This window comes from Arachis hypogaea, chromosome 9 (assembly GCF_003086295.3).
Source record: "Arachis hypogaea cultivar Tifrunner chromosome 9, arahy.Tifrunner.gnm2.J5K5, whole genome shotgun sequence".
Lineage (NCBI taxonomy): Eukaryota > Viridiplantae > Streptophyta > Magnoliopsida > Fabales > Fabaceae > Arachis > Arachis hypogaea.
Genome location: NC_092044.1, coordinates 61,706,437 through 61,720,844, shown reverse-complemented (window position 1 = coordinate 61,720,844; position 14,408 = coordinate 61,706,437). Strand labels below are relative to the sequence as shown.

At 38.4% G+C, this 14,408-nt stretch overlaps 1 non-coding gene across 1 annotated transcript; it reads right to left on the bottom strand.

Annotated features, from left to right (window-relative positions):
- Positions 1-13,165: 13,165 nt before the first annotated feature.
- TRNAS-GCU (transfer RNA serine (anticodon GCU)) lies at positions 13,166-13,252 on the bottom strand. Its single transcript has one exon. It is a non-coding gene; the product is annotated as a tRNA-Ser (tRNA).
- Positions 13,253-14,408: the final 1,156 nt, after the last annotated feature.

Sequence of the window (14,408 nt, the reverse complement as noted above, 5' to 3'; positions counted from 1 at the left end):
TTCCTTGTGCGATCCGGGATCCCACACTTTGTTTTCACACCCGTCCTTGAGTTGATCATGATGATTTCCTCCGGGTGGCAAGAGAGATGAATTCTCATGAAAACACCAAACTACCCTCCTAGATCCATTCAATTGAGCACTAGTCCAATCCATGCTCCTCAATTTTGAGCTTCCAACCATAATGAGCCTAGACTTATAACGCCAACCACTAAACATCCTCCTCTTACGCTTAATTCCACAAAGCGCCCTAAGTTGTCCATCCGTCTCAAGCAAACCATGTTCAAGTGGAATAATAAAGCTAAGAGTTAAAAGTTTTACCCACTCAAATAAAGGATTAGATGACAACCTGGGTGGAGGAGATCCCAATGATCTTGACAAGGCACACTCTACTCCTGTCCATCCTCTTCTAGATGCTTCCACCACATGGCAAGGTTTTTCAAGTTCCTCCTCTTGCCAAGCTTCCTCAAGTTCAAGCTCTTTTTCACCAATTTCTTCAAGCTCTTCCCTGTCACTCAAATCATAAATAGGAGGTTGAGTGAAGTCTACCTCCTCATCAATTTCAAGCATAGTGGGAATGGATTCATCAAGCTCAAGAGGATCATATGTTGATTCGGAATCATCATAAATAGGAGGGCTTGTTGCTTGGAACCCTTCTTCCAATTCTTCAATCACATTGTGCCTTGGAGGTTGTGCACTCTCCTCCTCAACATCAACTTCAAACTCCATGGAAGAAGGCTTTTCAATTTGTGATTCCTCTAGGTGCTCAACATATCCTAAATATCCAACCACAACTTCCTCTTGTTCAATAATCTCTACCTCCTCCTCTCGCTGCATTTCTTGCTTTAACTCCTCTTCTTTACCTTGGAGCTTCAAGTTCACTCCCTCACGAAGCTCCTTGGTTGCTTCTCCACATTCAACAATGGGAGCGCCTTGATTGCATAGGCTTAGGCGGGATAAGACTATGTTACCAATGGGTTCTACTATGATAGCCATTTTTGTTCTTAACTCCTCAAACTTCTTTTCATTCTCCTTGTGTCGCCTTAAGATATGAGATTCAAGATCTCTTAATTCTAGCATGGGGGCTTCATCGGGAGGCGATGGTGGAAGAGAGGGTTCATTGTTTGAGGGAAGGTTGTTGTAATTGGAAGGTGGTTCATATTGGTGAAATTCTTGAGGTGGTGTGTATGGACTTTATGGTTCATGGGGGTATTGGTATTGGAAAGGTGGTGGTTCTAGATACGGTTCATATGGTGGTTGGTACGATGGGTATGGGTTGGGGTCAGATGAAGGTGAATGATGGTATGAGGCTTGTGAGTATGGTGAAGGGCTATATTGAGGAGAGGGTTCATATGCATATGATGATTGTGGTTGACAACCACAATGAGGGTCATCACATACATTAGATTGGTATGTATCAAGATTTGAATTGTACCCATAAGAAGCCAGAGGAGGTTGTTGCAAAGAAGGTTGTCCATAAGCTTGGGGCTCCTCCCACCTTTGATCTCCAAATCCTTGATGCATATTGTCATTGTAATTTCCATCTCCTACAACATAGTTTAAACCAAACTCATAGCCAAAATGATGAGAATTCATAGTGACAAGAGAAAATGAACAAAAGCTAACAAGAAACAAATAGAACAAAAATTCTACAACTAGCAAAAACTAACAAACAAACCAAAAATCAAGATATTCACAATATATACAATAGTCAATAATATAACACCATTGCAATCCCCGGCAACGGCGCCATTAATTTGATAGGGAAAATTGTCGTCGATCTAGATTTTCTCTTGTAGAATTAAAAACTTCGTTGTAAGCATATCTTCAAACCAACAAACAACTCTCACATCAAATTAAATTTTTGGTTTTGTCACAAGTAACAAACCCAAATAAGAATTAACCGGAGTATTTGGACTCTAGGTCGTCTCCTGAGGATTGCAATGAAGTGAATGCTTATTGGCTATGAGGAATGTTTTGGGGTTTTTGGAATAAGAGACATGAAAAGTAAATGATAAGGAAATTCAAATAACAAAAAGGCCTTGGCAAGGGTTGGTGGTCAAGGATCTCTATCCTTATCACTAACCACAACATGAGAATTGGCAAGGATCAACCCCATTAAGTCATCCTCTAAATGATAAAAGAAAGTCAAATGAGCTATGTCAATCCAAGTCCATAAGTCCTAGTTCTCCACTAATTCAATTAGTGAGATCTAAGGTTAATGGCTCCCAATCATCAATCACTTGGACATTAGCAACACAAGAGTTCCTAAGTTACCTTCCCAAGGCAAGAGCATAAAATTCTACTCTAAAGCCCAACCAAGCATTTTGTCAAACACTTGGTAGGTATAAAAGGAAAGCATGGTAAATGTGCAAGAAATAGTAAATCTACCAACTAACAATTGCAAGAAAAATAAAATCACAACTCAAATCAACAATTAAAAGAACATCAAACATTAAATTGCATTAAAAATAAACCAAATCCATCATGAGTACATGATTACAAAAGAGAGCAAACAGGAAAATTAACACTACAAACCATGAGAATGAAATAGTCGAAGCAAGAAATCATAAAGGAAATGAGATGGAAACATGAAATTGGACCTAGATTTAGAAGAGATTAACCTAACCTAACCTAATTCTAGAGAGAAGAGGGAGCTTCTCTCTCTAGAAACTAAACTACATGATGCTAAGCTACAACCAAGTGCTCCCCCCTTTGCTTGGGCTTCAATTCTGCATGAAATACACTCAGAAACAGGTTGGAATTGGGCCTGGACTGCTCAGAAATCGCCCCCAGCGTTTTGCCTTTAAGTGAGTCACGTGCGAGTATCAGCGCGTACGCGCCATGTACGCGTGCAGGTCGATTGGCTATTTCTTCATCCGCGCGGACGCGTCATGTACGCATGCGCGTCTATATGCGAAATCACTTTTGTGCATGCGCGCCTTGTACGTGTGCGCGCCCATCGATGCATTCCCAATTATTGTTTCCTCATGCATCCTCCACTTCACATGCTTTTCTCCTCATTTCTTCCATCCAATACTTGTCTTATGAACCAGAAATCACTCAACAAATACATCAAGACATCGAATAGAATTAAAGTGAGTTATAATCACCAATTTAAGGGCCTAAAAAGCATGGTTTTACACTTAAGCACAATTCAAGGAAGAATTACAAAACCATGCTATTTCATTGAATAAATGTGGAAAAAGGTGATAAAATCCCTCAAATTAAGCACAAAATCAGGGTTTATCAACAACCTCCAAGACATATCATGGTTGAAGACTTTGTAGAGGTTGATTAAGAGATGGAGATTAAAGAAGAAGAGGCACAACCTCCCAAGCCCTTGGTAAGCAATGAAGAAGAGATTAAATTGGAAGAAAGCTACCAAGAGGAAGAGGTTGAAATTGAAGAAGTTTGCAAAGAGGTGGAAGTTGTCAAGGAAGAGCACAAGGGAGTGGAGCTTGAAATCACCTTGCCAAAGTTGTTGGAGACCTCTCCCCCTAAGTCACCATCATCCTTCACAACATTCAAGTGGGTAAAATTCATATCCCTTAGCTTTTTCATTCCACTTGAATTTGGTTTGCTTGAGACGGATGGGCAACTTAGAGCTATTTGTGGCCTTAAGAGTAAAAGAGATAGAGTTAGTGGTTGGAAGCAATAACCGAAGCTCATTATGGTTGGACCATCAAGGTTGAATTGTAAGGTTGGAGTCATGCTACATTGAATGGGTCTAGGAAGTTGTTTGGAGGCTTCGTTGAGAATTCGTCTTGCTTACCACCCAAGTTGAGAAATGATGATCAACAAGAAGACGGGTGCAAAAGCAATGTTTGGGACCCTAGAATTCATTCTAGCAATCAACACTCTTGGGGCCTTGTCACTTGCTTTAACTTGCTTGAAGGCTTTATGTGCCTAGTTTGGGATTCCAGAGGATATTGGAATTGTAAGCATTGGTGGGGATTCCTGGAACAGTTCAAGCATAAGCCACCCTGACAAGGAACTCACCGAATGTCCAACTTAAGGACTTTAGCCAAAAGTGCTAGGTGGGAGGCAACCCACCATGGTATGATCTTCCCTTTTTATTATTTTTATTTTATTTATATTAGTGTTAATTTACAGTTCTGCATATTTAAGTTTAATTTTCTAAAAAAAAAAGTACCCACGTGTGAGCGTCTACGACGCGTACGCGTCATATGTAGGTGCCTAAAAATAAAAAATATGCAGAGAGTTGCACTGGAACTGTGCCAGAAGGGTGCCTTTCGTACGAGCCAACCCACGCGTACGCGTGGGTGACGCGTGCGCATCACCCGTATTTTAGTCAACCCACGCGTAAGCGTCAGCGACGCGTACGCGTGGGATGAAAATCGGCGCAATTCGGTAATTGGACAGAGAGTTGGGCTGGAGGTGTGCTGCAACCGTGCATCTAGCATGACAAGTGGTCACGCGTACGCGTGACCAACGCTTACGTGTCGCCTCTTCTTCTGCACACCCACGTGTACGCGTGGGCGACGCTTGCGCGTCACGTCGCGGATTCCGTTCCTCCCATTTTTTTTCTCTCCTTTCTTATTCTCTCCTCTTCCTCTCCTTTCACCTCTCCTCCTTATTCTCTTTCATTTTCTTTTACTTATTCCATCTACATACCTTCATTCATTGCATTTCATTTTGTGCATGCTTTTATTTTCTTTTCTAAGACTAGCATTTTTCCGTTAGTGTTCAATGTCCTTATTCAACTGTTGCATCTTTTCTTGCATTATTTTGGTGCTTAGTGCCTTGTTTATATTGTTAGGTGATATTATTTATAGGTCAATGCTAATCTTTTATGATACTTGTATTCATTTTGCATTGATATGAACTTATACTATCTTTCATGACCCACTCTCCCCCATTATTGCAATTTTTGGACTATTGATATGCCATTTGCTTCTACTGTTTTCCTCACTAACATGTTGTAGCTACCATGTAGTTGAGACTCTTTATTATTTGGCACTAGCCCACCCATCTTTTATTTGTTCGCATATATTTATTGTGGGTTAATTTTCTTCCTTTTTCTCTTTTTTCAAGATGGCCACCAAGAGGGGAAAGGAAAAGCTTCTCAATGAGGCAACAGACAAGTCCATCAGCACAATCTTTGGAGAAAAGCATTAGTTGTAGCAACCCGTCCACTGACGCATCTTTGCATGCACCGAGGATGGTGCAATCTTTAAGTGTTGGGAGGTCGTTACCGACTTCCGAGGGTAACTACTTTCTGTCTTAACACCAATGTTTAGTTTTCTTTGTTAAATTAGTTGTTGCATTTGCATGTTTGATTGCATGTTTGTTTGATTTTGTGCATATTCTACCGCTACTTAGTTGAAGTAATTATTATCTTTTCAAGAAACTTTTTATAGCATTTCATTAAATTGAATTAAAATTTTGTTAAACTTGCTTGAAGAAATTGATTTTGGAACATGGTTTAGAGCTCGAACACACAAAACCAGTGAGATTTTGAGCCTATTTGATTGGTTGCGTCTTATCAACCAATGTTTTTAATTTTGGTGTGTGTTGTTCTCTCTAAAATTGTGATTTTTGTCTTACTTAATTCTATATTTCCATTGTTTAATGTATGCATGCACTTATATGATTGAGGCCTTTGTTTCACTCAGCTTACATACCCATATGGCCTTAACCTTTTCATTATCCTTTGCAAACCAATGTTGAGCCTACTTTACCCATTTGTTCTTTACTTTAACACATCATTAACTCTAAGCGGAAAACAATAATGTCCTTAATTTGAATCCTTGGGTAGCTTAGCTAGACTAGTGAGAGTGCTCATGATTCAAGTGTGGAAAAATCGGTTTGGGAGCATTTGGTTTGGAAATTGGGTATATTGTATATTTTTGGTGAAAATATGAAAAAAATAGTTGATCATTGATAAACCACTATTTCATGGTTTATCTTGTGCTCAATTGAGTGGTTTTTATCAACTCTTTACCCACTTATTCATACTATTTGCATGGTTTTACTTTTTCCTTCCAGATTTTGTGCTATGATTGAAAACATGCTTCTTTGGGCTTTAAAATTTGCTATGTTTAATCCTCTCTTATTACCATTCGATGCCTTGATATGTGTGTTAAGTATTTCAGGCTTCATAGGGCAGGAATGGCTTAGAGAATAGAGAGGAAGCTTGCAAAAATGGAAGGAACACAAGAAACTAAAGAGACAACCAGCGAACAGCGACACGCACGCATGGCTGACGCGTGTGCGCGAAATGAAGAAAATCACAGCGACGCGCGCACGTGCTTGACGCGTGCGCGTGCTTGACGCGCAGCGTGGATTGAAGTTCGCGCAAATGACGCGTACGCGTGATAAGCGCGATCTGTAGAATTAAAAAAAATCACTGGAGGCGATTTCGGGCCGCGTTTTAACCCAGATTTCGGCCCAGAAACACAGAATAAAGCCAGGGAACATGCAGAGACTCAAAACATACAGATACAACATTCATAATACATAATTTTAGGTTTTAGATGTAGCTTTTAGAGAGAGAGGCTGTCTGCTCTCTCTTAGTTTTTAGGATTTAGGATTTCTTTTAGGATTAGGATTTCTACTTCTCAATTTCCAGGTTCAATGTTCCTTTTATTTATTTTCTCAATTTAATTTATGAACTTTTCCATGTTAGATTTGATTTCTTTTATTAATGCAATTTAAGGTATTTCAGATATATGATTTTTATTTAGCTTTCTATATTCTTGGCTTTTGTTGAGTAATTAGAGACTCTTGAGTTATCAAACTCTTTTGTTGATTGATAATTGGAAGTTGCTAATTGACTTGAATTCCAGTAACTCTAGTCTTTATTTGGGAATTGACTAGGAATTGAGGATTCATATTGATTTATCCACTTGACTTACCTTCATAGTTAGCGGTTGACTAAGTGGAAGTAACGAGCAATTCTCATCACTATTGATAAGGATAACTATGATAGGACTTCTAATTTTCATACCTTGCCAAGAGTTTTCTTAGCTATTGATTTATTAATTCCTGTAATTTATTTCTCTTGTTCAAACCTTTCAAAAAACCAAAAATACTGTTTTCCATAACCAATAATAAAACACACCTCCCTGCAATTCCTTGAGAATACGACCCGAGGTTTGAATACTTCGGTTATAAATTTTATTAGGTTTTGTAACTTGTGACAACCAAACTTTTGTACGAAAGGATTCTCTGTTGGTTTAGAAACTATACTTACAACGCGATTATATTCTTGTGAATTTCTTTACGGGCAGAAATCCGATCGTCAAAATGGCGTCGTTGCCGGGGAATTACAAACGTGTGCCTTATTATTGGTTATTGTAAATATTTTCTTTTTCTTGTTTATTTCATTTTGTTTTTGTTTTTAATTTTTATTAGTTACTATGAGTTCTCACCCCTATCGCTTTGAGTTTGGTTCCAATGCTGTTACAAGGAATGGAAATTATAACAGGAGCATGCATCAAGGTCAAAACAATGAAAGATGGACGGAGCCACGAGGATCTGATCAACCCTTTAGGCAACAACACCTTCCAAAATATGATGTACGACGACCATTCTACAATGCATGCCAAGACAATAGTTATGGTAGACCCTCTCGTGACAACCAACCTCCACCAAATTACTATGGTCAAGAGTCATTCCAGGGAGCGTACCAAGATGATGAATATGGTGGACCCCCTTGTAATTACCAGCAAGTCCCACCGTATGCTTATGAATCACCTCCCCAACACACCTTTGAACCACCATACTCACAAGCTCCCTACTACCAAACACCCTCATCTGATCCTAACCCTTATCCACCATATCAACCACCCTATGAGCCATATGAGCCATACCTAGATCCACCCCAATTCTAACCCAATTACTCCCAAGAACCACCACCTCCATATACACCACATCCATATCCATCAATCCAAGAGCCTTATGGTCCTACTTATGATATCCAAGCAGAACAAGAGTCAATGGATCGTCTCAAGAAAACAATGGATCAATTTCAAGCAACCTTTCGTCAATTGGACCGAGCGGTAAGCCTAAGGCACCCGAAGCTCTCATGCCTAAAAAATCTCAATTTGAGAACAAGGAACTGAAGTGTGCAGTGCAACAAGTGGAAAAGATTGAGAGTGATGAACCACCACATGCTTATCATGAGGAACCACCCTCTTATCATGAACCTTTCCTCCTAAGTAATGAGCCCTCATATCCACCTCAACCATTAATGCATGACACTTTTGGTGTTCTTCTTCAAGGGCAAAGAGAGATAAAACGGGGAGTACTAGAATTCGCGACTGCCTTAACCGAGGTAGTAAATCAATTAGCTTTCCAACATCTGAGCACTCAAAGTACTCCCATGGCTACATGTGGAGAATCAAAAAAAGAGCGTAGCATGAAGGAGACACTAGAAACTCCAGTGGACAATGAGGAACATGGCTTTGTATTGGAACAAGTGGAGGAAGCCATAATAGTTGCAGAAGAAGAAGTGGTTGAAGATTTAGGAGATGCTGAACCTCCATGGGAATCTAGAATTGTAGAGTACTCCTCCAATAAGATTGAAATTGATGTCAAGAAGGCCAGTGCACAACCTCCATGGTATATTCCTTATGAAGACTTGGATGGGATAGATCAAGAAGTAAGTTCCCTTGGTGATAAAGATCATGCATCAAGTCCTCCTAGTGGTAAATCTACATCCGCAAATGAACTCCTTGAATATGAATACTCTTCTCTGATTGAGTCTGAGAATAATCTGGAAGCGAAAATCCTTAGAAAATGGTGGATGGGAGTTGACTACGCTTTGTCAAGAACGTTGGAGACTTCTCCACCTAGGTTGTCATCTACTCCCTCACTTGACTGGGTAAAACCTATCTCTGTTCGTCTTCCTATCCCACTTGAGTACGGTATTCTTGAAACGGACGGCCAACTCAGGAAGCTTTGTGGCATAAAGCGTAAGAGGAGACTGTTTAGTGGTTGGAGTTGCAAATTAAGGCTCATCAAAGTTGATATTTCAAGAGCTAGACGTAAGGGCTCAACTGGTGATAATTTGGTTATATCTAAAAGAAGAGTTTTGTACTCCGTAGAGAATTCAGACTGCTTGCCACCCGGTTGGAATAATGATGATCCACTTCAAGACGGGTGTAGATACAAGATTTGGGATCTGGGCATACATGAGGATCAACTTTAGGAGCTCAAAGCTTGCGAAGAACTCCCTCAAGGCTTGGCAAATTTAATTGAGAATGATAGAGCTTATTGGAAGTCCAAGCATTGGTGGAAGTTTCAAGACGAGTTCAAGCACAAGCCACCATGACAAGGAGCTCACCATATGTCCAACTTAAGGACTTTAACTAAAAGTGCTAGGTGGGAGACAACCCACCATGGTATAATCGTTCCTTTTATTCCTAGTTTATTTTATTTTAATTTTATTAGTGTCATTCATAATGATTGCATTAGCATCTGCATACTACATTCTGCATTTGGCATAAAAATAATAATAAAAAAGGGGCACACAACGTGACAGCGTCACTGACGCGTCCACGTCAAAGGAGAATTAGCAAAAAAGGGGATTTGAACAGAAAGTCACGCGGGAGCGTGGCTGGAAGCGCGCCTTTGGCACCAACACATGCACGCGAATGCATCCCTGACGCGTCCGCGTCATTTGAAATATCAGCCTCCCACATGTGCGCGTCACCCACGCGCACGGGTGACCCCGCGAAATCGACATAAAGGGGTGCATGGTAGAGAGTTAGGATGGAGTGGGGCTGGAATGGTGCTAGAAGCACAAGCCCCATCACGTGAACGCATACCTCACGCGTCCGCGTCAATTTGGAAGTAAGGCCATCCACGCGTGCGCGTCACCCACTGATAAACCCCATTTATAGGGTTTATCTTGTATTGATTTTTGGGGATTTTATCACCTTTTACCCACATTTATCCATTAAAATAGCATGGTTTTATAACTTCTCCTTTAATTGCGCTTAAGAGTGAAAACATGCTTTTTAGGACTTAAAATAGCTAAATCTAATTCTCCTTGATTCCATTAGATGCCTTGATATGTTTGTTAAGTGATTTCAGATTTAGGACGCAAGAATTGGACCAAGGGAATGAAGAAAAAGCATGTAGAAATAGAGAACTCATGAAGAAATGATGGAATAGCAAAAGCTGTCAAGCCGACCTCTTTGCACTTAATTGACCATAACTTGAGCTACAGAGGTCCAAATGATGCGGTTTCAGTTGGATTAGAAAGCTAACATCTAGGGCTTCGAAACGATACAAGATTTGACATAGTTGCTACACGTATGGTGATGTGTACATGCACTGTACCCGCACGGGTTGTTTCTGCCATATGATCCACTTAAAGCAATACGTGGCCAGCGAATTCTAAAGCCTTGTGGGCCCAATCCAACTCATTTCTGATGCTATTTAAGCGAAGGATTGAAGGGGAATCAATATACTTTAGATACTTTTACATACTTGTCACCATTAGTCATAGTTTAGTTTTAGAAGTAGTTAGAGTTAGTTTCTAGAGAGAGAAGCTCTCACTTCTCTCTAGAATTAGGATTAGGTTTAGTTCTTAGATCTAGGTTTTCATTCATTCTTTCTTCTACTTCTACCTTTTGATTCCTTGTTGTTACATTCATCTTCCTCTATTCTTTTGTTGTAATTTCCTTTATGTTGTTCTTATACTTTGTTGTAGATCTACTCTTATCCCTTCTATTTTCTTTCCATTCAATTCAAGGTAATTCATAATAAATGTGTTTCTTTTAATTGTTGTTGTTAATTCCTTTAAATAATTGTTGTTAGATTTTATTCTTGTTGTCAATTTACTATGCTTTTCTTTTGTGCCTTCCAAGTGTTTGATGAAATGCTTGGTTGGATTTTAGTGTGGGTTTTGTTCCTCTTGGCCTAGGTAGAGTAATTAGTGACTCTTGAGTTATCTAATTCCTTTGTTGATTGATACATGTACCTGCAGTAGCGTTCAAGTAATGCCCTTTGATTTCACCAGTTTCGGCCTGGGATTTAAAAATTGCTTCGGCACAAAATAAGAAACGGTCTCTCCAACGCATAAATGGTTGAGAATTCACATTTTCATCATCTTTGGTAAAATCAAGTCCACCGCGAAGACATTCATAAACTGCTCTACTGTAATTCTTCGCGGATAACCCCAATTTTGTTTTAATAAATTAGTATTTGCAATTTGTGAAGGTCGTTCTAGCTATATACGAAATTCTTAATTAATAATAAAATAAATTATTCCATTGATAACTTCATAGATTTATAGAATCGGTTACTATAACTAATTTACTAAATCGCGCAAAAAACAAAAAACCCAGAAATATTAAGTGATTAGTCGATATTCAAAATAAAAGATTTAACAGACAATTGAAAAAATAGATGGTTGAATCAAAATAATTCCTTTCAAGTCCTATTTATTTTGAGGGCAATATGAATATTCTATTATGTTCCATCAACACATTAAAAAGATTATATGAGATATCTTCCGTGGAAGTAGGTCAACATCTCTATTGGCAATTAGGGGGGTTCCAAGTGCATGCCCAAGTACTTATAACTTCTTGGGTCGTAATTGCTATCTTATTGGTTTCAGCCATTTTAGTTGTTAGAAATCTGTAAACCATTCCCACTTTTGGTCAGAATTTCTTTGAATATGTCCTCGAATTCATTCGAGATGTAAGTAAAACTCAGATTGGGGAAGAATATGGTCCGTGGGTTCCCTTTGTTGGAACTATGTTCTTATTTATTTTTGTTTCAAATTGGTCGGGGGCTCTTTTGCCTTGGAAAATAATACAGTTACCTCATGGGGAGTTAGTTGCACCCACAAATGATATAAATACTACTGTTGCATTAGCTTTACTTATATCAGTAGCATATTTCTATGCGGGTCTTTCGAAAAAGGGATTAGCTTATTTTGGTAAATACATCCAACCAACTCCAATCCTTCTACCAATTAACATCTTAGAAGATTTCACAAAATCCCTGTCGCTTAGCTTTCGACTTTTCGGAAATATATTAGCTGATGAATTAGTAGTTGTTGTTCTTGTTTCTTTAGTACCCTTAGTAGTTCCTATACCTGTCATGTTCCTTGGATTATTTACAAGCGGTATTCAAGCCCTTATTTTTGCTACTTTAGCTGCGGCTTATATAGGTGAATCCATGGAAGGCCATCATTAACTTAACAAATTTAGAAAATAGTCTTTTTTTTTAGTTTCTAGTTTAGTTTGACTCGCCACAATATATGTGCGACTAAAGATAATATACTTAGGTAAATAAAATACATAAAAGATAAACAAATAAGTTTTGAATTCTGATTCTATTAATTGAATATTCATAAATACGGGGTTAAATTAAACGCAATCAAAGTATATTATCCTTTAAAAGAATATTTTTGGTGTAGAAAGTCTCTTTCTCCCAGTCATTAATTACCGGAAATATACCGGAAGCACCGATAGAAAAAAGAAAATATTTGATACGTGAAGCCATGATTTGATGTATTTTTTTATATATCATATCCCATTTTATAGAAATGAAAATTGATCTTCCATACAAATGAATTGGCTTCTTTGAAAAAAGCCTTGTTCTTTGGAAGATCTATCTCGTGTCTGGTACTGCATGGTTCCACCCTGTAAGAACTCCGAATCATTCTCTTAAAGCTCATCCTCTTCCTCATAAATGATCCGCTTGCCCCGAAATGACCTGGCCCAATAGGGAAATCCCAATTCATTGGGCCTTTCGATACAATTAAATAGAAAGCCCCAAGGGCGCCACATTCTAGGAGCCCAAACTATGTGATTGAATAAATCCTCCTCCATCTGTTGCGGGTCGAGGACTCCTTCCCCTTCTTCAAACTCCGATTCATATTTTTCATAGAGAAATCTCTGATCAATGATAAAACAAGATCCTTTTTGAATCATATTTAAGGGATTCCTTGGTTCGGACCGAAGAAGCAATGTCACTCGATCATTATCAATATAATACCGAGGTAAAGATTGAGATGAATAAAATTAGCAATAATGGAACTGTTGTTGCTTTTACCGAATCACATGAAATTTTTTTACCAACCCCGTATAGGAAATACCTGTTAGGAAGAAACAAAAAAGGTGGGAATCAAATTTAATACTCAAATTTGAATTTGCAACAAAACAAACGGATAGAATCCAAATGGAAAGAGAGGGATTCGAACCCTCGGTACAAAAATTCGTACAACGGATTAGCAATCCGACGCTTTAGTCCACTCAGCCATCTCTCCCCAATTGCGATATCTATATATATTGTTTATGTTAGATTGCATAACCAAACAAAGTAGGGGTTGAAAAAATACTTTTTTGTTTAGATCTTATATATTCTTTTTCTATTTATAATGGATTGGATTTCTATTCAGTATTATAACGAACATTATAGATATAGAACCTTCCAGATAAGATACATATACTTTTCTATAGTATATCATTATTATTTCTATAGTATATCACCAATAATTCGTTAATTGAATTTGAAGAGTCATTTTGAATTATTCGATTTTTTAGGTCTTGAATCTTGATTAATTTTTTTTCTTTCGAAATTCATGGAAGAATAAATCGAGGAAAAACTTATAAATGGGACAACTAAAAGAAAAGATCTCATGGTAGTCAATATGGGACCTCACCACCCATCAATGCATGGTGTTCTTCGACTTATTGTTACTCTAGATGGTGAGGATGTTATTGATTGTGAACTATTATTGGGTTATTTACACAGAGGGATGGAAAAAATTGCGGAAAATCGAACAATTATACAATATCTGCTTTATGTAACACGTTGGGATTATTTAGCTACGATGTTCACATAAGCAATAACCGTAAACGGACCAGAACAGTTGGGAAATATTCAAGTACCCCAAAGAGCCAGCTATATTCGAGTAATTATGTTGGAATTGAGTCGTATAGCTTCTCACCTATTATGGCTGGGACCTTTTATGGCGGATATTGGTGCACAAACCCCTTTCTTCTATATTTTTAGAGAAAAAGAATTAATATATGATCTATTCAAAGCTGCGACAGGTATGAGAATGATGCATAATTTTTTCCGTATCGGGGGAGTCGCGGCCGATCTACCTCATGGTTGGATAGATAAATGTTTGGATTTCTGCGATTATTTTTTAATAGGGGTTGTTGAATATCAAAAACTTATTACGCGAAATCCCATTTTTTTAGAACGGGTTGAGGGAATAGGCATTGTTAGTGGAAAGGAAGTAATTAATTGGGGTTTATCAGGACCGATGCTTTGGGCTTCCGGAATACAATGGGATCTGCGTAAAGTTGAAAATTATGAGTGTTATGGGGAATTTGATTGAGACGTTCAATGGAAAAAAGAAGGAGATTCATTAGCTCATTATTTAGTTCGAATTGGTGAAATGGTGGAATCCA